At 35.1% G+C, this 26,577-nt stretch overlaps 2 long non-coding RNA genes across 5 annotated transcripts in view; one reads left to right on the top strand and one right to left on the bottom strand.

Annotated features, from left to right (window-relative positions):
* Positions 1-24,907, bottom strand: part of LOC116570507 — a 36,698-nt gene extending 11,791 nt beyond the window's left edge. For 2 of the 3 annotated variants that reach the window (XR_004277451.1, XR_004277452.1), the window contains exons 1-3: positions 24,840-24,907; positions 23,848-23,897; positions 22,395-22,552 (exon numbers count right to left, since the gene is read on the bottom strand). This is a non-coding gene — a long non-coding RNA (uncharacterized LOC116570507). Of the gene's footprint in view, positions 1-21,161; positions 21,185-22,394; positions 22,553-23,847; positions 23,898-24,839 lie in introns of those variants that run through there. The other variant, XR_004277453.1, reaches the window with a different exon arrangement.
* LOC116570513 overlaps positions 1-26,577 on the top strand; it is a 94,017-nt gene that overhangs the window by 41,647 nt on the left and 25,793 nt on the right. The gene's annotated exons all lie outside the window — the stretch shown is intronic.

Below are 26,577 nucleotides of genomic sequence, written 5' to 3'. Positions count from 1 at the left end.
GATCTATGTGTCAGTTTTTGTGCCAGTACCATGCTGTCTTGATGATGACAGCTTTGTAATAGAGCTTGAAGTCCGGAATTGTGATGCCACCAACGTTGGCTTTCTTTTTCAATATCCCTTTGGCTATTCAAGGTCTTTTCTGGTTCCATATAAATTTTAGCATTATTTGTTCCATTTCTTTGAAAAAGATGGATGGTACTTTGATAGGAATTGCATTAAATGTGTAGATTGCTTTAGGTAGCATAGACATTTTCACAATATTTATTCTTCCAATCCAGGAGCATGGAACATTTTTCCATTTCTTTGTGTCTTCCTCAATTTCTTTCATGAGTACTTTATAGTTTTCTGAGTATAGATTCTGTGCCTCTTTGGTTAGGTTTATTCCTAGGTATCTTATGGTTTTGGGTGCAGTTGTAAATGGGATTGACTCCTTAATTTCTCTTTCTTCTCTCTTGCTGTTGGTGTAGAGAAATGCAACTGATTTCTGTGCATTGATTTTATATCCTGACACTTTACTGAATTCCTGTATAAGTTCTAGCAGTTTTGGAGTGGAGTCTTTTGGGTTTTCCACATATAGTATCATATCATCTGCGAAGAGTGATAATTTGACTTCTTTGCCGATTTGGATGCCTTTAATTTCCTTTTGTTGTCTGATTGCTGAGGCTAGGACCCCAGTACTATGTTGAATAGCAGTGGTGATAATGGGCATTCCTGCCATGTTCCTGACCTTAGCGGAAAAGCTTTCAGTTTTTCTCCATTGAGAATGATATTTGCGGTGGGTTTTTCATAGATGGCTTTGATGGTATTGAGGTATGTCCCCTCTATCCCTACACTTTGAAGAGTTTTGATCAGGAAGGGATGCTGTACTTTGTCAAATGCTTTTTCAGCATCTATTGAGAGTATCATATGGTTCTTGTTCTTTCTTTTATTGATGTGTTGTATCACATTGACTGATTTGCGGATGTTGAACCAACCTTGCAGCCCTGGAATAAATCCCACTTGGTCATGGTGAATAATCCTTTAAACGTACTGTTGAATCCTATTGGCTAGTATTTTGTTGAGTATTTTCGCATCTGTGTTCATCAAGGATATTGGTCTATAGCTCTCTTTTTTGATGGGATCCTTGTCTGGTTTTGGGATCAAGGTGATGCTGGCCTCATAAAATGAGTTTGGAAGTTTTCCTTCCATTTCTATTTTTTGGAACAGTTTCAGGAGAATAGGAATTAGTTCTTCTTTAAATGTTTGGTAGAATTCTCCCGGGAAGCCGTCTGGCCCTGGGCTTTTGTTTGTTTGGAGATTTTTAATGACTGTTTCAATCTCCTTACTGGTTATGGGTCTGTTCAGGCTTTCTACTTCTTCCTGGTTCAGTTGTGGTAGTTTATATGTTTCTAGGAATGCATCCATTTCTAAACACACACTTTTTAAAAAAGATTTTTATTTATTCATTTTTTAGAGAGAGAGAGATTGAGTGAGAGAAGAGGCAGATGGGAAAGGAGAGACACAAGTAGACTCCAGGCCAAGTGTGGAGCCTGGCACAGGTCTTGATTTCAGGACCCTGAGATCATGACCTGAGCCAAAATGAGAAGTTGGACACTTAACCAACTGACCCACCCAGGTACCCCCAAAGGCAGACTTTAAAATAATGTGTTATTAAGGGGTGCCTAGGTGGCTCGGTTGAGTGTCTGACTCTTGGTTTTCTGCTCTGGTCATGATCTCAGGGTCCTGAGATCAAGCCCCATGTCAGACTCTGCACTCAGCAGGGAGTGTGCTTGAGATTCTCTCCTTCTTCTTCTGCCCCTGCCGGTGCTCCCTCTCTCTTTCTTTTTCTCTCAAATAAAGAGATAAATCTTAAACAAATAAATAAAATAATGTATTGTTAAAATGCTGAAAAGAACAACAAAGTAAAAATGAAAAATGCTACCAAGAAGTAGAACTTAGTTAAAAAACAAATAAAAATATAGAATTAAAAAGTACAATAATAAAATTTAAGAATCTAATGATGACTTTAGAAGCAGAATGGAAGCATTAGAAAAACAGGGAGTGCCTGGGTGGCTCAGTGGATTAAGCCGCTGCCTTCGGCTCAGGTCATGATCTCAGGGTCCTGGGATCGAGCCCCACGTTGGGCTCTCTGCTCAGCAGGGAGCCTGCTTCCCCTTTTCTCTCTGCCTGACTCTCTGCCTGCTTGTGATCTCTCTCTCTGTCAGGTAAATAAATAAAATCTTTAAAAAAAAAGAAAAAGGAAAAGAAAAGAAAAACAGAACATTGGTTACTGAGAATTGGTCATTAGAAAATATCTGGGCTGAAGCACGGAGAGGAACAAGAATGAACATGCAGAAAGGATTATATAAGACACAGTAAAAATGTCTGACATATAGTGGAGTCCCAGAAGAAGAGAAGAACAGAAGCAATATGTAAAGGAGGTAATTGGTTGAGATATAATTAAAAATAAGAGTACGTCTAGCATATTGTACTGAAATTGTTGAAAACCAAAGACCAAGAGATGATATCAATGGCAGACAGAAGGAAAAAGACACCTTACCTTCCAAGAAGCAATAGAACTGTTGACTCACTTCTCAACACAAATAACAGCAGCTGGAAAATAATATGATGATTATCTTTAAGGTGGTAGGGGAAAAATTCTGCCCACTTAGAACTTTATACTCACTGAAAATATCCTTTAAAAATGACAGCAATAGAAAGAGGAGGCACCTGGGTAACTCAGTCCATTGAGTGCCAGACTCTTGGTTTCAGCTTTGGCTGTGATCTCAGGGTCATGAGCACGACATTGGGCTAAACTAGAGTTGCTTCTCTCCTCCACTCTCTCTAAAATAAATAAATAATCTTTAAGACATTCACGGGAAGCAAAACTGAAAATTTTCATCCCCATCAGATCTGCATTAATTGAAATACAAAAGGAAGTCTTTAAAAAGAAAAAAATAAACTCAAGTTGAAACAAAGAATTTCAGGAAGGAATGAAGAGTAACAGAAAGTGAAAATATGTGGACAGACATATTTTAATATCATCTGAACAGAACAGCACTGATGTCCTTTTGGTGTCTACATCTATTGCAGAATTAAAATATATAACAACATTAAGGGAAGGGCCATTGGAACAAATGGAGTAGAATTGTTCTAAAGTTCTAACTGGGAACTTGTAAAATTAATAAATGACATAAAAGAAAGGTGTGTGTTATAATCTGTAAGGTAGCCATTAAAATAATAGTGGATGATTGTATTATTAATTAGCAATAGATGGGGAAGATGGAATAATAAAGACATGAAATATTCCAGGAGAAAAGCAAGGAAAGAATATAAAAAATAGGTGAAACAACTAGAAAACAGAGAAGATGCTAGATATTAACTCAGATGTATCTGTACATTAAGTGTAAACATTTTTCAAACTGAGAGTTAAAGCAATGTTGCTTACAGCAGTCATGCCTTAAATATATTGCATTGTATGGTGGGAAGTAAAAGAATGGAAAGATAGAAGCCATGCAAACAATAATGAAAAGAAAGTAAAGTGTAACTATACAAATATCTGACAAGGTAGATTTTAGAATAAGGAGCATTACTGTAGGGGCACTGGAAGGTGCAGTGGATTAAAGCCTCTGCCTTTGGCTTGATTGTGATCCCAGGGTTCTGGGATTGAACCCCACATTGGTCTATCTGCTCAGCAGGGAGCCTGCTTACCCCTCTCTCTGCCTGCCTCCCTGGCTACTTGTGATCTCTGTCTGTCAAATAAATAAATAAAAGCTTTAAAAAAAAAAAGCATTACTGTAGATAAAGAGAAACATTTACTCTTGATAAAAATTTAATACCAGGTTGATAGAATTATAAATTTATATGCACCAAATAACATAGTATCAATATACATAATGCAAAAAATGACAGAACCAAAAATAGAGACAAATGTGCAGTTACAGGGAGAGACTTTAACGTACCTCCCCTATAAATTAATAAAATAAGCAAATAAAAAGTCATGATATAGGAAATTTGAAATTTCAATAGATGTCAGTTTTGCTTTCTTCATAACCAACATAAGAAGTCCTTATAGTATTTTGACTTGACAAGCATGACTAAGATGTAAATCTGGGGACATCTGTATGGAAGAAATTCTCTTGTCAAATTTTGGGGTTTGCCATTTAAACAAACGAAACCTTTGAAACACTCTATATTGAAATTTTCATTCATATAAGCTTTGAGATAGCCTACATTTTAAGGAATAGAGGTGAAAAATTTTCTCTTTTATTTTGTGAAATATTTCTTTATCATGAAAAAACAGGCTAAGTTCAGAATAAATGATAACTACCATCAAGTATTACTTATTTTCTTCGTATACTATCACAATATTGTGTGGCTCATAAATATCCTGATTATCTCACTTGTCATTTATGTTTATGTGCATTTTGAGGGTATATAAATATATATATATATATATAGTTTGGGATAACATGACCATATATATATATATATATATATATATATATATATATATATATGAATGATATGGTGATTGTTTATCACTCTGAAAGGAATACCTTGAAATGCTCTGGGTTTGAATTTTGTTTGTTGGGTTGTTACTATTTTTATCATTTTATTATTGTCGTTATTATGCTTTAACGGGTGAAGTGTCAAGAAAACATGTATTTGTGCTTAATGACAGGTAATAGATTATTTAAGAATGATGAGTATTAAGGAGGGCACATGTTGTGGTGAGCACTGGGTGTTATATGCAATCATTGACTATTACCTCAAAAACTAAAGATGTAATATACAGTGGCCAACTTAACATAATAAAAAAATAAAAAATAAGTAAATTAGTGACAATTAGAGTGAGTGATATATGATACAGGTTCAACTTTGAAATAACTCCTAACGCTGGTTTTATAATACACTAGCACACCTCCAATTAGCTTGAAATATATGAGGATTTGTTAAAAATTTCTTAGAGATTACTTATGTTAAACTTACTTAATTTAAATGCCATTTAGCTTATTTGTGGTAGCTGACTTGGGGAGGGAAACAATGACAGGGTTTAATACAATCGTAAAGGTACGTTATTATGAAACCAAGGATAATAATGGATTTAGGCTCCTTATCCTTCTAGAACCTCCATTTCCAGGTTCAATACAAAGAAATATTTAATACAGTATCATTCAATATAATTAAGCCCCATGAAGGCTAAGAAGGTATGCATTTTCTGAGTAAGGCTATGCTTGGGGAATACATTTACTTGATAATAATAAGACTAAGATTGTGATTCAAAGGAAATTAGGGAAAGCAAATTATAAAATATCCACATTACTAAAAGAAGAAGAAAAGAGAATTTCATTACAAAATTTTAGTCATTTTTCAGAAAATAAATCTGGTTTCCATAATAAAAAATAAATTCATTGGGGCACCTGGGTGGCTTAGTCGTTAAGCATCTGCCTTCGGCTGAGGTCATGATCCCAGGGTCCTGGAATTGAGCCCTGCATTTGGCTCCCTGCTTAGCAGGAATACTGTTTCTCCCTCTCCCTCTGCCCCTGCTTGTGGTCCCTCTCTGGCTCAATCTCTCTGTCAAATAAATAAATAAAATATCTAAAAATAAAATAAATTTATGGGTTAGTGAGATAAATTTAAACTACAAGGATATATCCTCTCAGTAATTGACTGGTATTTATCCAGTTGTTTGATTGATTTTTTTTAATCCAAATGTATGTTTAAAGGTATTCAAATATGCTTTTATATGTTTTTTGAAGACTCAAATATCCATTATCCCTTAAAATTTCTGAGTAAAGAATATATTCTGTATTTTTAATAATTAAACATTTATCCAGATTTACCTGGCAATTTAGTTCTTTGCTATCTGAACTGTACACTATGGAGATGACATAGATTTAAACTGCAGTTAGAATATACAACAACAAAAAAAAGAAAAAAGGAATATACAACAGCAGCAATAATAAAAATAGCAAAAAAGATAAATGCAAAATTTCTGGTACCTCAGTGAGTACAATGCAGTAAATTCTAAATATGTTTCTTGCCTTTTATGTGATTTTTCTTAAAGCCCATATTGCAATCAAAGCAATACTTTAAGGTCATTAGAGATTATCTGAGCCAGGGGTTGACAATTTTGTTGTTGTTTTTGTTGTTGTTTTCTGTAAAGACCAGATAGTAAATAGTTTTGGCTTTGCAGTTCATCCTGTCTCCATCGTAGCTACTCATCTCTGTCATTGAGCGCAAAAGCAACTATCGACATAACATAAATGACTAGGCAGGGCTATGTTCTAATAAAACTTTATTTGTAAGAACAGGAAGGATTGTATTTTGGTTGTAGGTCATATTTTGCCAACCGCTGAAAGTCAACATCATCTGGTCAACAGATGCCATGTTCTGTGCTAGTCAGTGGAGGTATAGAAGCATAACTGACTTGGTTCTTGCAATCAAAGAGCTTTCAGATTAGTAGAAGATGTACATATAAGTAAATAAGTGTAATGTATTGTTTTGGATAGCATGACCAGTGATATACAGAGTGCAGGAGAGAGAGAAAATTCTTAATTTAGATGCATAGTGAAAATTTCTTCAGAAAGACGAGGAAGAATGGCATTTCTAGGAAGGGGAAATTGTAAATAAGTTACAGAGTCTTAAAAGAATGTGGCAAACTTGAATACTGAATAATGATTAAGTTTGGTTGCAATATAGTATATGAAGTAGCACAACGTAAGAAATGAATTTGGAAATAAATGAATTTGGTCTGCAAACTCCTTAAGAGAGGCCTACTAATGGGGTGTCTAGGTGGCTCAGTCGGTTAAGCAGCTGCCTTCAGCTCAGGTCAGAATCTCAGGGTCCTGGAATCGAGCCCCATATCGGGCTCCCTGCTCTGAGGGGCGCCTGCTTCTTCTCTTTGTCTCTGTCTCTGTCTCTCAGGAATAAAAAATATCTTTAAAAAAGAGAGAGAGAGAGGCTTGCTAAGGACACTGGATTTCTTGCTGGGGCTGTGTGGACAACCAAAGGATTTTAATCAAAGCAAGGGGTGATCTTATTTGCATTTTCTAAAGATACTCCTGGCAGCATTCGAATGATACAGCAGAAAAAATAAGACTGAAGGCAAGGAAACCAAGTCATAGAGTGTATATATAGTGTATATATACCCTAATTATAGGGGTTCGAACCAAGATTAGAACTATGTGCATAGCATTTTATTAAATGCATTTTCCTGCCAGGTCTTATATCGGCCAAAGAAGGAATTGTTAATCTCCAAAATTATTGAAATCTTTCAAGGATAATTTAAAGGTAATTCCTTACTATCAGATATTATAAAATGATAATGAAAATATGCCCAGGATGCGAAACATGGTTAGTATGTTATGATATTTCTAGCGCTTGGTTAATAATCAAAAAATGTGATTTCCAGTCTCAGCTTTACACTTAAAGTCACATGTATTTAGACATGATCACTAATCTTTCTGAGCTTCAGTTTCCTTTTTGGGCAAAATTAACTGTTTTATCTTCTTTTCAAGTTTTTTCTTTCTTGGGTCAGTGGGTAGGACGTATACCTTACCTTCTAGAATTGTAAGGAAAAACACTTTAATGATTGTGAAATCATTTTCAAACTATAGTTTATTATTCAATATTAAGTTATTATTGTAATAGGAAGAAAGCTTCAAAGAGAATTAAATTACTCTTGAGTCCCTCATCTATAACAGATAGGGCAGAGATCAGAGACTGTTAATGTATTGGCAGAAATCCACACCTACTACAATTTTAGCCAGCTCAGAAAACCAGATCCATGGAAAAGCAAGCCCAGAGGAACCCAGGAAATCAATAGTCCTTGTAAAATGGCCCACCCTATGCTTTCAGGCTCCTAACATTTTGTCTATGTGTGAGTGCATGAAGGTTCATGCACTCACACACATCACACAGATGCACAGTGCACTTAAAATCTTGTCCTTCATGCTCAGTCTTATTATTAACGCTGTTTGCAATTTCCATGGTTGTACATGCAACTTATATGTTTGATATGTAGCCAGAGTATCAATGTTTTCTTCTTTTCCTTTTTTTTTTTTTTTGGCTTACTAGTCTCTATTTGACCCAGCTTCCTTGGATTCACACAGATACATACATACACTACAACATACAAAATTCCATACATACACAAAATATAAGTAAGATTCACACAGAACACAATACATACAGCAGACAGTACATATGACACACAAACATACCCAACATATTTACTCAATGATCATACCACATACACATGTTAACACATATATATATATATGTGTGTGTGTGTGTTATATATAACAACCACATAGACAAACACATAACACTCACAAATAATACACACTACACAGAAAATACATATAGCTCACACAGAAAACACAGACACAACATGGGCACAGCACATCAATGATGAGTTTCCCAAATACTAGTTGTTCATTTGTCATTTTCATAACACTTGCTTTATTTACATAATACCTAAACAATTATTTACCTAATATTTTATACTTAACACTGGTTGTACTACAGAATATTTTTATGTATTTTCCTGTTCTTCCTTTTACTTCATTATGCTTGAGAAACTTTTCATTATCTTATTTATACATATCTAGCTAATCAAAAGTATGTGACTAAAGTGTTGGTGTAGATTTGGTAAATTTTATCCATTGTATTTGAAAATGTTGATTGTTCTAACTTCAGTGGGTTGATCTACTTACACAGCGGCCTCTTTATAATTTATGGAGAAACATTTTTTAAAGACAAGGATTATTTTAAAATTAGAAAGCACATTGGAAATTAGCCAGCCCAATCCTCAATATTATACCAGTTGTTATTTCTGCTCTAAACAGTTAATGCTAAGAATAGCAAGTTTATCAATAACATTGGTAACACTTTGGGGAATATCTATGAGAGCCTATCAGTTGATGGAAGGCAAATTGTCAGGGTGATATGGGTGTTCTGTACATAGTAAGTCTCAACCTGCTCAAGGAAAGATTCTGTGAATGAATATATAACTTATTAAAATATAATTCTTGGTAATCACGGAAAATCTGGAAAATATACAAAGGTCTAAATTTAAAAAGTATAATTAATCTTACTATTTAAAAGCAACATTATTGTTCTAGTAGTAAGTTTACTGAATCAAAGGACATGTACATCTTTACTGCTTTGGGAACATATACCACAATTGTTTTCCAGTATATGCCAACATGTACTCCTCTTAGCATTGAGCATAGCCTAGGCCATACTATTTTGGATTCTTTATTTCTATTAAAAATCATCTTTACCCTATATTGCCTTTTTATTTTTTTTCACATATTGCCTTTTTAAGATTAGGTTTTCTACTTGAATATTTCCTAGATTTATTTTTTGATCACATTTATTTCTATTGACCTTCAATTTTGAGAAGAAATACCTATTATAACTTAGTACAATCCTTAAAATGAACTGACGTTTTGAGGAAGGAAAAGTCTTAATGTTGTAATTTCCCCCTGTAGAGAAAACCTTTCCTATAACATCTGATATCCAAAATCCTGTTGTTAAAAGGAAAAAAAGGTAGTCTCTTAATAGCTAACTTCACATCCCAAATAACCAAACTCTTCCATTCTCAAAGTAAAGTTTTGACAAAATATTGAAAAGACAAAGTTATTCTCATTTCAGTTAAAATACATTTATTTTAAAATTTTTTAGTGCTTGATTTGTAGGTTGTCTTTTAGAAGTTTTCAGGGCAAAGTACTTCCAATAACATTAGGGTTGCTACAAATCCTTTTGAGGAAGGCAGAATGAGTGCCTCTTATGATCCATCTGTTCATATTACTTTCTGTGAAACATGAAGGAATGCCTTTGAGTTTGATGTATAATAATTATTTTTTCCACAGGTTAGAATCATTTAAAAGATACATTCTTTTATAAAACATGCTTTTCATTTTAGTTGCATCATAATAACATCCTTTTAAGAGTAGGTGGATAGAGAGTTCCAGATTCATAATTAATTTTTAAATCTATATTCATTAAAGGAAAAACTAATTCTAGGCAGATGACACCAAGATGAGTAATGCTTACATGAAACAGATTTCTAGGGAAAATATCCAAATTACTAAGCATTCAAGATATTTTTGAGGCTTAGCATTAAACATTGAGTCCTTTTTTATTTGTCTGAAGAATGAATTTCTTTTTTTTTTTTTTTTTGGTAATCCTAGTTCATCCTAGTGATACTTTGATAAATTTTTGATCAAACAGGTGACATCAGAATGTTAAGAGAGTAAAGTATTATGAGAATTGGACAAATTACTTCTAAGTTCCTTTTCATTTCATCAGCCTGTGATTAATATACTTACATAACTTATTAATAAAGAGCCCCAGATCATAAGAAAGGTACTGTCCCTTATTTTGAGAAATCACTTAAAACCTAATACAAAAAACATTCTTCTAGAAGGCTCTAGCAGGATATCTAGTAGTACATACCTTGAAGGGCTTTTCTATTGTAATACATTTGGGCCCTACATCAAAACAGATGTCACAATATAGACTTGCAGGAACTAAACAAAAACTCCAAGGGTCAATAACCCTCAAAATATACAAACAAAGGAAAAATGCACTGCTGAAAGCCCAAAGGGAGTATAGGTTAATACAGATGCTGATCTGCTACTCTTGTGTTAAACCAAGATCGATGGAGGGGGCTAAAGAAATCTCAGATTGCCCATATCGTTGGATCCTGAAGAAAGAAAAAGAAAACCCTTTTTGGAAGAAACCATCTCCAAGTTAAAACTTAAGGAGTTCATTTTCTAAAATCAACCAAATATAGATTAACAAGCAAAGATCACCAAGCAAACAAGATAAAAGTCACCATGAAAGGTAGTCAACAGAAATAGCATGCAGATATAGACCCCTAAATTTCTCAAATATTGAAGTGATCAAATACAAAATAATATGTAGCTCTGCATGAGATGTCTGCACAAATAAAAATGGAATCACAAAAATGAACAAGTAACACAACTCCAAAAACATGATCAAGAAAATGAAAAGAAATAGAGTTTTTATAAATAGAAACTTTTAACAATTGAAATTTAAAAATCCAGGCATAAGGTTAACCAACAAGTTATACACAGGTTAAGGGAAAATTTGTGGATTGGAAGATTGAGCTGGAGAAAAATATACCACAGTGCAGAAAGACAAGGAAATGACAGTATGAATGAAAGGTTAAGAAATATGAAAGATTATATGTGAATTCCTAATACATATATAACTGCAGGCCTAGAGTAAGTAAATATAAACAATTGGGTAAGAGGTAATATACAAAGAGCCAAAGGGAAGATTCATATTTATGGAACCTAAAGCCTATTTATGAGTTTAAGATTTCAGAGTATTTCAAGTTTTCTTTGAGCTAATGACCCTTGTTACCAGTTTGTCATTAATGTTTTTATTGTAATGGCATATTATGGGTTTTAGTTGGATATTGTACTATCATATCATGGTGTCAGTTAAGTAACCACAACAGGCACTAGGATATTTTCAGAAAACTGGCTATGCTTGGTTGGATAAATGGCTAGTAATAACTTACCTGCACATAGAAATGATTTGCAAACTATATAAACATATCTCACTGAACCCAAATTAAGTGTCAAGTTACCCTAAGTCAGATCCCAAAATGCCCGCAGCTTCTCCAGTGCTACCCAACGCTAAGGAAATGTAAAGGAGGAAGAGTTGAAGTGGAAATAGACAATAATTTTAGCCAACTGGGATTAAGTATCTTATTTTGAAAATTCACAGCATATGAGCATTTGAACATAATACTGATGCCCCTTGCAGAGATTTGGAAATCATCCATGCAAATGAAGGACCTTAAAACTTGAGCTTCATTGACTTCATTTTTAAATCCATGTCTTTGCAAACAATTCTGCCGTTAAAGGAAGTACAGTAAATATCAAATCAAATATATAAAAATAAACTCATAGAAACTTTGTAAAGAGGAAAAAATCCTCAATAACTAGAGGAGAAAAAACTCAATTGCCTAGAAAAAAATAACAGGCACAATAGACTTCCAGACAGCAATGAAAAAGATCCTGAAAACAGTGTTAAAAGGATGAGAGGAAATAACTGTGAAATTAAAATTAGGTACACAATGAAACTATTTTTTAAGAGTGAGAAAAGGATAGATTTTTTTCAGTGTAACTAAAACTAACATAATTGACGACCAACAAATCTTTTCTTAAGGACCTTAAAAAAATGTACCTCAGGAAGAATAATAATGACATTAGAAAAAAAGTTTTAGATGCAATAAGAAAAGACATTGCAAAGAAACTGATAAACACATATGTATATATGTATATAAATATATACATATGTATATAAATAAGTATTTTTCAAATATTTCTGATTAGAAATAGAGCTAAAATAATAGACAAAAAAATCATGTGAATTTAGGTGGGTACTGAGTGTTCATAGGTACGTAGATTTTAAGATGTGTGAAAATATTTATTTACTTTATAATTCATTAAAAAATGTATATATAGTCACTTTCTAGGAGAATAATATAATTTTAAACATACCTGTAACTAATAACATAGCTTTATAATATAGAAATAAAAATTTATGGGATTATAGGGAGAAAAACTCACTGTTTTTGGAAATGTTTAACAAACATTTCTCAGTCGTTATAGGTCAAGCAGACAAAAACAAGTAAAGTTGTGGCAGAGTTGAAAAAGTACCAAGTTTAATTTAATAGTCATATATAGAATCTCACACTTGGCAGGATTGTGAGTTTTCTTTTTTCTCAATCATACATAGAACTTTTACCAAATTTGACTCTGTACCAGGCATGGAATAAGTCTTAATACTTCTGAAGAACAGGAATTATACAGACTATGTTCTATGATTACACTGTAATTAAGTTGGAAGTCTATACAAAGAAGTTAAAACTGTAAAACCCCTAGATATGATGTAGGAGACAAAAAGCAATCATATTGAAGCATTTAAAGTACTTATTTTTCCAAAAAATATTTATTTATTTATTTTAGAGAGCGAGAGCATGAGCAGCCAGGGTTGTGGGGGGTGGGAGTGAGGGAGAGGAGAGAGAAAATCTCAAGCTGACTCCCCGCTGAGCACAGAGCCTGACACAGGACAGGATCTCAGGACCCTGAGATCATGACTTAGGCTGCAATCAAGAGTTGGACACTCAACCAACTAAGCCACCCAGGGGTCCCTAAAATACTTCTAACTGAATGATAATGAATTTGTATTTAAAACTTGTAGGATGAAGTTTAAGAGGTACTCAGAAACAGAGTGAAATGCTTTCAGTTAGTAGAGGAGAATGGCTACAAATTGATAAGATTAGCATCCAATTAAGACATAAAAAAGTAACAACACAATTTTAGATGAATGTAGCTGTCAACATTTGCTTTCCCCCTCCCGGAATCATACAAAAGGAACAAAGAGAATTCTGACCCCATTTTTCTACACAAAAAAATTATTTTAAAACATCTTTTTTTCAAAGTAATAAGTGTACAAATTCATACAATAAAAGCCATGTAAAAGCTGTTGAAGTTGTGGAGAAACTATATAGGGAGGTAAAGAGAACATATTCAGTGGTGAAATTCTAGTGGCAGGAGATCTCTGAATCAACAAAAAATACACTTGCAGAAAGTAAGGTATCTCTTTGAAGAGAGAAATCTTTCCACTGCCTTTTCCCCCCAAAAAACAAGGATAGGAAATGCCTCAGAGGTTCAGGGGAAGAAGATTTACCGGGTAATTTTTATAAAAAACACATAGGAAATAAGGCTATACAAATTGTCAGATGAAGTAGCCATATTTGAGGGAAGCAATGCTAATGCAATAAAGGGTAGTGAAGAGTGTAAGGTAACCTAAGCCTTTTCCCTCTCCTACTGGGGAAATGTAACCATTCGATGACAAGTAAGAATAGGGTGTTGGAAGAGTGTCAAGAAAAAGATATTGTAAGGCAAAAACATCTAAATAAAATGGAATTTTATTTTAGACCTTCGTCTAGAACAATGACTAGAAAAAATATTACTGAGGAGACTATAAAAATTGTGATCGAACCATGTCCTTTAAATTTACCTCTTTGAAAGTGAAATGTACGAACTCAAGCAGGAAGTAGGTGGACAACAAAAGATAAAATAGAAACTGGCAGAAGTCAGGGAAACAAAGAAAAAGGAACAGATAGGTGTGTAAGTTTACTGATAGAAAACAGATTCTTCCAGTTGCTTCTCTTAGTAAAATAAGGCATTTTAACAGAGAAAGTAGAGTATGAAATACCTCATCTTGGACATGAAGAGAGTGAAATGATCAGGTGGTGCTTGTTTGAATAGATTTCACTAGTCATGCCCAGCTGAAGCCATGATGTAGATCAACAGTTGGGTTTAGACAGGCTTGGTCTTTGTCTAGTCCAGTATGAAGGAGGAAGAAAGGGGAAAAGAATGACTGTATGTAGGGTAATGACTACTGTATGACATGGAAGGAGAGAACTAAAGTAGAGTGAAACATTGCTGGTTCAGTACATTTTTAAAAATCTGGTAAACCTAGAACAATATGAGCCAATATTCCTCATGAACATAGATGTAAAATTCCTCAACAAAATATTAGCAAATTGTATTCAATAATACATTAAAAGGATCATACTTCACGATCAAGAGGATTTATTCCAGGGATGCTGGGATGGTTCAACATCTGCAAAGCAGTCAGTGTAATACACTATATTAATTAAACAAGGGATAAAAATCATATGATCATCTTGATGCAGAAAATGCATGTGGCAAAATTCAACATCCATTTATGGTTAAAACTCTCAACAAAGTGAGTATAGAGGGAATGTACTTAAAAATAATAAAGGCCATATGTGGCATATGACAAGCCCACAGCTAACATCATAGTCAATGGTGAAAAGTTAAAAGCTTTTCTTCTAAGATTAGGAATACATCAAAGATACCTCCTCTTGCCACTTTTATTCAGCATAGTATTAGAAGCCCTAGCCAGAGCAATGAGTCAAGAAAAAGAAATAAAACTCTCCAGGTTGGAAAGGAAGATATAAAACTATCACTGTTTATAGGTGGTATGTTAGTATATACAAAAATCCCTGAAGAATCCATAAAAAACTGTTGGAACTAATAAATTCAGTAAAATTGCAAGATATAAAACCAATACACAAAATCTGTTGCAGTTCTAAAAAACCAATAATGATTCTGGTGAAATTGGGTAGCCACATGCAAAAGAATAATACTGGACCTCTATCTTATACCATACAGAAATGAACTCAAAATGGATTAGAGACTTAAACATAAGACCTGAAACTATACAACTTCTAGAAGAAAATATGGGCAATAAGCTCCTTGACATTGGTCTTAGCAATGATCTTTGAATTTAATACCACAAGCAAAAGCAACAAAAGCAAAAATCAACAAGTGGGACTACATCAGTCTAAAAATTCTCTGCACAGCAAAAGAAACCATTCACAAATGAATGGGCAATCTATCAAATGGGAGAAAATGTTTGCAAATCATACATCTGATAAGGGTCTAATATCCAAAATACATAAAGAACTCATACAAATCCATAGTAAAAAAAGCAAACAATCCAATTAAAAAATGGGCAGGAGTTCTGAATAGACATTTCACCAAAGAAAAGAAACAGATGGCCAACACGTACATGAAAAGATGTTCTACATCATTAATCATCAGAGAAATGCAAATCTACCACAAGGAGGTATCACCTTACACTTAGAGTTGCCATTATCGAAAAGACTGGTAATAAAAGTGTTGGTGAGGTTGTGGAGAAAAGGGAATCCTTATGAATTGTTGGTGGAAATGTAAATTGGTACAGCCAATATGGAAAACAGTAATGGAGGTTTCTCAAAAAATTAAAAGTAGAACTACCCTATGATCCAGTGATCTCACTTCTGTGTGTTTATCTGAAGAAAAGAAAAACACTAATTTGAAAATATGTATGCACCCCCATGTTCAATGATGTTCAGTGTGGTCAGTTCAGCATTTACACTAGCCAAGATGTGGAAACAACCCAAGTGTCCCATCAGTGGGTGAATGCATAAAAAACCATATATACACAAATGTATATATATAATATTATTCAGCCACAAGAAAGAATGAAATCTTGCCATTTCCAACAATATGGACTGACCTCAAGACCATTACACTAAGTGAAATAAGTCAGAGGAAGACAGATACCATATAATCTCCCTTATTTGTGGAATCTAAAATAGCTAGCCATGTAGCTAGACAGATAAGCAAACCAAACTCAGAAACAATGGATTGGTGGTTGCCATAGGTGGTTATGGGTGAGCTACTTCTGTGTTTTGTTTTCTATAGTTTAAATAAATTGAAGAGGTTAAAAAATGTAAAGACTTCCCTAAACCTGCTTTCCTTACAATTTCCCAAGAAGTCCTGGGTTTCTGACATAAAACCGCTTTGGAGCTAAGCTTATTTATTGGGTGGTGATGATAAGACAGCTGCTTAGGCTAGTCAACACTGAGGCCCCCTGTGATGATTTCTCTTTTGCAACTTCCATCATAGTGTTTAAACTGACATCCCTCAGTGGAGACTTATGACCCCAGAAGCCTTCTTCAGCCAGTCTGTGTCCTTAATTTTATAAGATAATGAGTACCCTTGTCTGGTGCAGTTTGGCTTTTAGTTTGTCATATTATTGAAAAAGCTGGTTAAAGAAGGGAATCCTGATTTTAAAAAAAAAAGTTCTTTATAGATCCTGGATATCAACCTTTTGTCTGTACTGTCATTTGCAAATATCTTCTCCCATTCTGTGGGTTGCCTCTTTGTTTTCTTGACTGTTTCCTTTGCTGTGCAGAAGCTTTTGATTTTGATGAAGTCCCAGAAGTTTATTTTGGCTTTTGTTTCCTTTGCCTTTGGAGACATATCTTGAAAGAAGTTGCTGTGGCTGATATCAAAGAGATTATTGCCTATGTTCTCCTCTAGGATTCTGATGGATTCCTGTCTCACATTGAGATCTTTTATCCATTTTGAGTTTATCTTTGTGTATGGTGTAAGAGAATGGTCAAGTTTCATTCTTCTACATATAGCTGTCCAGTTTTCCCAGCACCATTTATTGAAGAAACTGTCTTTTTTCCACTGTATATTTTTTCCTGTTTTGTCGAAGATTATTTGACCATAGAGTTGAGGGTCCATATCCAGGATCTATAAAGAACTCCACAAACTCAACACACACAAAACAGATAGTCATATCAAAAAATGGGCAGAAGATATGAACAGACACTTCTCCAATGAAGACATACAAATGGCTATCAGACACATGAAAAAATGTTCATCATCACTAGCCGTCAGGGAGATTCAAATTAAAACCACATTAAGATATCACCTTACACCAGTTAGAATGGCCAAAATTAGCAAGACAGGAAACAACATGTGTTGGAGGGGATGTGGAGAAGGGGAACCCTCTTACACTGTTGGTGGGAATGCAAGTTGGTGCAGCCTCTTTGGAGAACAGTGTGGAGATTCCTCAAGAAATTAAAAATAGAACTTCCCTATGACCCTCAATTGCACTCCTGGGTATTTACCCCAAAGAGACAGATGTACTGAAAAGAAGGGCCATCAGTACCCCAATGTTTATAGCAGCAATGGCCATGGTTGCCAAACTGTGGAAAGAACCAAGATGCCCTTCAATGGACAAATGGATAAGGAAGATGTGGTCCATATACACTATGGAGTATTATGCCTCCATCAGAAAGGATGAATACCCAACTTTTGTAGCAACATGGACGGGACTGGAGGAGATTATTCTGAGTGAAATAAGTCAAGCAGAGAGAGTCAATTATCATATGGTTTCACTTATTTGTGGAGCATAACAAATAGCATGGTGGACAAGGGGAGTTGGGAGAAGGGAGTTGGGGGAAATTGGAAGGGGAGGTGAACCATGAGAGACTATGGACTCTGATAAACAATTTGAGGGGTTTTAAGTGACGGGGGGCGGGGGTGGGAGGTTGGGGGAACCAGGTGGTGGGTATTAGAGAGGGCACAGATTGCATGGAGCACTGGGTGTGGTACAAAAGCAATGAATACTTTTATGCTTAAAATAAATTAAAAAAGTTTAAAAAAGTTTTGTTATAATACTTGTTTTGAAAGTGTGAATTTGTTTTAACATACCTGATATATTTGGGAACAATAAAAAAAATTTAATGAACATAGGGCTAGAGAGTGTAGGTCCTGAAATTGGAGGCAGGGAAGCAGTGAAGAGGAGTATTTATTTCCTAACTTTTTACACATGGATCCAATATTTTGTTGAGTCTTGGGCAGGACATTTTAGTTAAGGTAGGATCAAAACCTTTGAAGTGGGAATAAAATGAAGTTAATAGTTAGTAGCATGTTCTCTCAGATTTTTGGCTAGGGAAGACAGCTGGCTATGTGTGGGAAGACTAGAAAATCCTCTTTCCTTATTTGAGTTAAGGTTTGTTGTAGGACTGGTCATTTATCAACAAAGCTAAATGTATTAAAAATATTTCCAGTATGGTTGGAGGGTCTGTAGGCTCAAATGATTACTCCAAACACAGAATTATCATTGATGTTCTAAAGTTAGTGACTCCCAGAAGTCAATGGAGATACTTTTTATGTGTTATGGAGTCTTGTAGAATGTTCCTAAGGCTACCCACTTTGAAATCCTAGTAGAATACTTAAAAAATTGCTATGTATTATTTAATATGAATTATCTAAGGTAAGAGACATAGAAACTTGAAGACCTATGATCCTACCTCCAACTTATGAAATAGACTTTACTAGTAAAATTGAAGCTACCTCTATACACTCTACCATAATCTATCACCAATATATTTTTTTATTGTGTTAGTCACCATATAGTACATCATTAGTTTTTGATGCAGTGTTCCATGATTCATTATTTGCATATAAAACCCAATGCTCATTACAATACATGCCCTACTTAATACCCATCACTGGGCTAACCCATCCTCCCCAAACTTCTCCCCTCTGAAACCCTCAGATTGTTTCCCAGAGTCCATAGTCTCTCTTGGTTCATCTCCTCCTCAGTTCCCTCCCCCCTTCAATTTCCCTTCCTTCTCCTAATGTCCTCGGTGCTATTCCTCATGTTCCATGTATGACTGAAACCATATGACAATTGTCTTTCTCTGCTTGACTTATTTCACTTGGCATAATCCCCTCCAGTTCCATCCATGTCGATGCAAATGGTGGGTATTCATCCTTTCTGATGGCTGAGTAATATTCCACCGTATATATGGACCACATCTTCTTTACCCATCTGTCTTTTGAAAGGCATCTCGGCTCTTTTTGCAATTTGGCAGTTATGGACATTGCTGCTATGAACACTGGGGGGGGGGGCATGTTCCCTTTCTTTTCACTGCCTTTGTATCTTTGGGGTAAGTACCCAACAGTGCAATTACTGGGCCAGAAGGTAGCTCTATTTTTAACTTTTTGAGGAACCGCCATACTGTTTCCCTAAGTGGCTCTATCAACTTGCATTCCCACCAACAATGTAAGAGGGAGGGTTCCCCTTTCTCCATATCCTCTCCAGCATTTGTTGTTTCTCCCTTGTTAATTTTTGCCACTCTAACTGGTGTAAGGTGATATCTCAATGTGGTTTTGATTTGAATTTCTCTGATGGCTAAAGATGTTGAATATTTTTTCATGTGTCTGTTGGCCATTTGTATGTGTTCTTTGCAGAAGTGTCTCTTTATGTTTTCTGCCCATTTTTTGACTTGGTTATTTGTTTTGGGGGCGTTGAATTTAAAAACTTCTTTATAGATTTTTATAGATCTTTGACTGTAATGTCATTTGCAAATATCTTCTCTTACTCTATGGGTTGCCTCTAAGTTTTGTTAGGGACTGTTTCCTTTTCTGTGCAGAAGATTTTTATCTTGATGAAGTCCCAAAAGTTCATTTTTGCTTTTGTTTCCCTTGCCTTTGGAGATGTGTCATTAAAGAAGTTGCTGTGGTTTATGTTGAAGAGGTTAGTGCCTATGTTCTTCTCTAAGACTTTGATGGATTTCTATCTCACATTGAGGTCCTTTGTCTATTTAGAGTTTATTTTTGTGTATGGTATAAGAGAATAGTCAAGTTACCCTATATTTTATGTTTATCATTTCCTTGCTTTTAAAAGAAGGTTCATACTTAAGATTATATCTGTAAAATATATTTTTTATTTCCCTGGATTTGAATGATTATACCACATGTATTTTTCTATTACTTGCTTCTTTTGCTTAGTTTTGTTTGTGAGATTCATCCATGACACTGAGCTCATACATGTTCACAGATGTAGAATATCCCACTGTTATGAACAGTCTGTCCTTCCTCCTGTTAAAATGGGTGGATTGTCCTGCTTCCAAGAGCCATATCCTATTTTTCTCTCTCTTACTGAAGGACTTTGTTTCTGCGATTATCTTATCTTTTGCCTGCATCATTTTTTCTCTTTCTATTATTTCCATCAACTTATAAACATGTAAAAATATCTCACATTCTTCAAGAAAAGTAGACCTCAAGTTCCCCTCCAGCTATTATCCCATGATTCTGCTCCTCTTTTAGCAAAACTTTTGGAAAGAGATGTCTGTCATTATCTCCACTTCTTTATTTCCTCCTTTCTCTTAAGCTACTACAATTAAGCTCTTACTATTATTCCATCAGTCCAGTATTTTTATTATTATAACAGAATTTTCACTTTTCTGATGTCAGTGATAATTTGTTAGTTCCCATCTTTTCAATCCTTTAGCAACATTAGACATAATAAGAGATGCCTCTCCCCTTCAAGGGCAGTTCTGACTGCTTCTATGCATTTTAGAATTTTCTATCCTAGTTGTTCACAATCCTCACCTAAATATGTAGGAAGCATATCAAATTTTACATTTGAACTGAAGTCTTGATTTCTCAGAATAGGGCATTACTGTTCAACTCTGCTCTGGCCAAAAATCTAAGATTAATTTTTATTCCATTCTTTTGTTTACACTCCGCATCTAATCCAGTAATCCTTCAGGGTTTTTTCCAGATTCTGATCCCCTTTCACCACTGCTTTAGCCACATTGCCCAACCACCATTATATAGCGTTCAACCTGGCCTGTTTGCCATCTTGATCCCCAAAGTCAAATCTTCACAAACCAGCCAGGGCGATCTTTTAAAAACAAAAATCAGGTCCTGTTTCTTCTGTGTCCAACAAGAATAAAAGGCAAACTCCTTAGCTGGGCCTGTAAGAATTTAGGCAACTTAGCCTCTACCTATTCCTCTAATCTCTTCTCTAAGCCCATCTCCTCCCCTACTGCACATTGTTTTCTTGTCTTTCACAAACAAACCAAGGTCATTCTCACCTGCTATCTTTCCCTCCCTGGAACACACTTCCAAAAAACTTCACGTGGCTCACACTTCACCCCTTTCATGTCTGCTCAAATGTCACATCTTAGAGGGCCTTCTCTCCCTTTATCTACAAACCACTTTTCCACCAATTTTGATTTCTTTGTCCTGCTATGTCTTTCCAAGTAGAATGTTTATGACCCTACTGTTACCATATTGCATTTTTATTAGTTTATTATCTGCCTCTCTAACTAGAATATAAATGCTACGAAGGCAGAAACTTGTTCACCGCTGAATACCCAGAACCTGGAAACTGGTTGGAACACAAATTCTTCTGCATTAGTTTATTTGTTTCAGGCAGTATACTTTCATTACCATCATGTAGTAATTAATAAGGTCATTCAGAGCCAGCATATCCCAGGAAATTAAGGTATTAAGTTTTATTTCTGAATCATTTTGATCAGTCCATTTCCTTGCAATACACAGTCATTATGTGTGCTTACTGGAACTGATCAATTCTTAAATTCAGGTGATAATGCATACCTTTTCTAGAACTCTGACTTACTCAAAATTTAGAGTGTTTACTCTTTTATACATACATAAGTATATACAAATGTATACTTTAACTAAAACTATATACTTAGAAGAAACAAGATGGGGAGATATACCCACCCTTACATTATAGCTAATAGCTAGTATGTACTATGCACGTAGTATTTATTGAGCACTTATGTGCCAGGCATTATTATAAGCACTTTACCGTTGCTTATGTAATCTTCACTAAAACTTATGATGTCCTGTTATCCCTATTTTACTACTGATAAACTGAGGCCACATAAGTGAAGAAGCTTGCCCAAGGCTATGATCTGTATTACAACTGCTTGTGTCTATTAATGTTGTGACATAGACACCTGCATTTTACAGCCAGGATATAGGACAACCAATGTGTTATTTTTCAAGGACAAGTAAATTCATTAAAAATGCATGCATTGGGAACCTTCTGAGCTGCACTTCTCTTTCTGACACTCCACCACCTATACCCCCACTCCTTTCCCAACTCATTTGTGAGACCCTCAAGGCTGTGTCTCTCAATCCAACTTTTCTTACCTTTTCCTTATGAACTGTACTTGACTCTTTGACTTCCTCAACTGGAACTTCAGTGAGATCTCTGTTCTATTCTCTGCCTTGTTTTATCCTTGCATAAGCCTTCACCACTGTTGAACAGTGTGACCTTCAGCAACTTGCTTAACTTCTCAGGGTTTTTTCTTTGTGAAAGAAAGGCAGAGTGGATTAGATGAGCCTAGAAAGCACTGCAACTTCAAGTGTCTTAAATTTTTTTTTTTATTTTGCTAATATGTCAAATTTACAGAAAATTTATAATAATAAAAAAAATAATAATACAAAGAAAACTTAGCTGCCAATATTCATTACCTCAAACCTCCAAATGTTAACATTTTACTACATTTGCTTTATATCTATCCACCTTGCTATAATTCTTTTATTTTTTATTTTTACATATTTATTTATTATTATGTTCAGTTAGCCAATATATAGTATATCATTAGTTTTTTTTTTTTTCAGCATAACAGTATTCCTTGTTTTTGCACCACACCCAGTGCTCCATGCAATCTGTGCCCTCTCTAAGACCCACCACCTGGTTCCCCCAACCTCCTACCCCCCACCGCTTCAAACCCCTCAGATTGTTTTTCCGAGTCCATAGTCTCTCATGGTTCACCTCCCCTTCCAATTTCCCCCAACTCCCTTCTCCTCTTGCTATACTTTTTAAAATTTTTTTTTGAAATTATAGACATGATGCTCTTTTACTCCTGAATACCTTGGTATGTATTTTCTTTAAAAAAGGAGATGGGTGCTGGATGGCTCAGTTGGTTAAACATCTTCCTTTGGCTCAGGTCATGATCCCAGCGTCCTAGAATCGAGCCCCACATAGGGCTCCTTGCTCTGCGGGAGCCTGCTTCTCCTTGCTTCTCCCGCTCTGCCAGCTTCTCCATCTGCTTGTGCTGTCTCTCTCTCTCTGCCAAATGGATAAATAAAATCTAAAAAAAAAAAAAAAAAGACGGGGGGAGTTCTGCTACATACCACAACCTTATTATAAATGCTAGGAAAATAACACAGATGTAAAACTATTATGTATTCTATAGCCACTTTAAGAGTCTTTTTATTTTAAGTCAAATGATTAAAAATGGATTGGGCTTTTTTGATGTTCTTCTAACAAGTGTGACTTTGAATCCTCTCAACCTCTCAATAAGACCTTGATAACATTCCTCTTTTCTGTGGATTTGATCTCATAATGATACTTCCCGTATCTGTCTGTATTCTTGGTTACAAGCTATTCAGACTCTCTTAGTCTATCTTAAATAAAATATCAAAACTAGCAGGGGAATATAGGAAATATATTAAGATTCATAGAATCACTGAAAGACCAGAGAACCAAAATGTAAAAAAATATGCAGGAAACAAGGACAGCTACTCAGCCAGGATCCAGACTTTGATGGTCAGGAGATAGAGGCCATAGTGGAAAGTTGGTCCGACCAATACCTACCTAATTGAGGTAGCAGAGAGTCAACTTCCTATAAGATAACGAGGGTGCTCCTGGGAAGGAGAAATTGAAGAATGGTGTACTTAAACATTCATTAACAAGAGAAAATATACAGCTCATATTAAATTGGACATAGGAATATTTTCTTCTGAGACTTGCAAAAGACTGACATGAAAATCCAAATGTGGTTATAGCTAAAATCTACACCAAAAATTATGAATGCAAATGGTCACAACAATTAAATGTTTATTTCAAAGGAAGGGTTCATCTGCTGAGAAAGGAAATTTAATTCAGAAAATAGGTTTGCTGGTGCAGATAGCTTTAATATATTTAATATACATAAGGGCAGCATTGCCTCTCCCTACCTATGCCTCTAGCATAAAGAAAAGTAAAAAACAAAAATAACAACAACAAAAAACACCTCATATAAGATTTATTACAGTTCAGTTTAAATGTACAAATGAAACATCTGACCCCGTCAGCAATGATGTCCATTAGTTTTTTTAATGTAATATGTCAAGAGAGTAATATCTGGAACACTAAATAAATAAATTGAAAACATCTCATGAAACTATGAATTCTAAAGAACCTGACCAACTTCTCATGACCTCTTTGAACCGAAAGATCACATATAAAAAAATTAATGGGATGAAGAAAAGAACTTGACAAAGAAATTGAAAAGGAGGGGAAATTACTACATGTAACCACAACTGGGGACAGATTGTATCACAGGATTATTAGAATTTGGAGGAAAACATTATTATTTTTTAAATTGAATTGGATTATTTATTACAGTTCTAAAAAGTATTGAACATGAGGAAGATTCCTAGCAAATATTAGATTATACCAGGAAATAATGTATATGAGAGGAGCATCTCAAGATAAATCTCTATATAAACATTACAAATATTAAATTTTTCTTCTTGTAGCTCCAATCTGATAAGAATTGCTCTTATATTTTATAAATAGCAAGTAATGTAATTCTGCTTTCTTACCTTTGTAGATAGGAGCAGTAATGTTTTTCAGATCTGACAAAAGTGGGGGTTTTGAGTTTAGTCAAGTTGGTGACCATAGTGAGGGAATTTGAATATGGAACAGAAGAACTCTCCTATGGGCAAGTTTGGCTTTCTATTCAGTTATAGAGTTTCAGCTAATTAACTCCTTCTACCCCTGCTTCTATCAAACGTATTCAGCTCCTCTGGGAAGCCTCCCTGAAATCCCTAAATGGAATTTTTTTACAAGCCCCAGACTTCCCTTTTGATATAAACTTATTATAGTGATTTTGTTTTGTCTAACATGATAGGTGATTATGGTATCTATTTTCTTCAATAGAGTATAATTTCTGTGAAGGCAAATGGTATAGTTTAGGAAAATAGGTGAGGTTTGGTGTTGGCGGGGTGAGGTCCAGAGCCAAAGCCAAGAAAGAATTCTTGAGATGTCTTTGGTGCAAAATGGTGATTTTATTAAAGCAAAGTGATGGTTTTATTAAAGTCCATGGGCAGAAAGAGCTGCTGCACCAGGTTTGTGAGGGGGGACTGATTATATAATTAGGAGTTGGGGTAAAGAAAATAGGAGGTTTTCAGAAGAATTTTTGAATGCTAAAGAGGACCTACAAGATATTTGGAGGCCTTGCCATTTTCAAGTTAAGTTTGTTTTTCCCTCTAGTAAAGCATTCACATTAAGGCAGTTGAGAGTTTCCTTCCGGAAATTAGGTTATTGATAAGATTGCTTTTTTTCTTACAAATTACTAAAACCTTTTTAAACTGAGGGAGGCTCATGTCTTGCTAGATTGTAATCTCTAAATTAACCATTCGCTTTTCTTTTCCCTTAGCTTCAGGGCAGCCAGGAGTGCCTAAGGAATGCCACACAGATCCCACCGGGGAGTTGGGGGTTGTTGCGGGGTGTCAGCTCATGCTCTGTCCTCAGCTTGCCTTCTGCTCCCTCATCAGCAAATACTGTGTATATATACATGCATACTCCTACACACTCACACACATACACACACACTGGAATAACAGGCTCCATCTTCACGTAAAGTCTAGGTGATCTTTAAATTATAACAGAAATGCATGTTGTTGGTTTTTCCCCCCTTCTTTGTCCTTCCCATACTGGAAAAGCCCAGATTGCCTCACAGGCCACAGTAACTATACTACCCTGGTCTAAGCTTCTCCTAATTTAAAATAATCATGGTTCACGAGAATCTAAGAAGTCAAATAAATTTACTTCCTGCCATTCCTTGGATATTAGTGATATAAATTGCATCCCCACTGCTTGTGTCCTGAGTGTGGAAAATGCAATCTAGCATGAAGACCTGGGCACAGTTTTACAGCACTCTGCAGAAGCAAGTCCCATTTCCTGAGTACTGGGCAAAGAAGAGGAAGAGAATTTAAACTGGTGTCAGGAAGTCCTGGAAAATGAGAGGTCTTCTAAATGAGAATGAGACAAGTTCATTAAAACAAAACCACTCCAAGCCATATGGCTGCCAGCACTGTGGAATGAATATATATCTGGATAGAAAATCCAGGTGGTCTCCAAAGCTTTTGTCTGAGATTTCTATTTTTATGCCCTAAAGGAATGTAAAGGCTTTTATAATGCTCAGACCAAATAAAACCACCCTTGCCACTATTGTACTTCAAATTTATGTTAAAAAAGAATGTAGTGAGTATATCCTGCTTATTTGCTAACAAGCACAACTAGCATTGCCCAATTATCTGAAAACTGGAAGAGAAAGTC

Source organism: Mustela erminea, chromosome 12, assembly GCF_009829155.1.
Source record: "Mustela erminea isolate mMusErm1 chromosome 12, mMusErm1.Pri, whole genome shotgun sequence".
Lineage (NCBI taxonomy): Eukaryota > Metazoa > Chordata > Mammalia > Carnivora > Mustelidae > Mustela > Mustela erminea.
The sequence above is the reverse complement of the archived record's forward strand: the minus strand, read 5'-3'. Positions and strand labels throughout refer to the sequence as shown.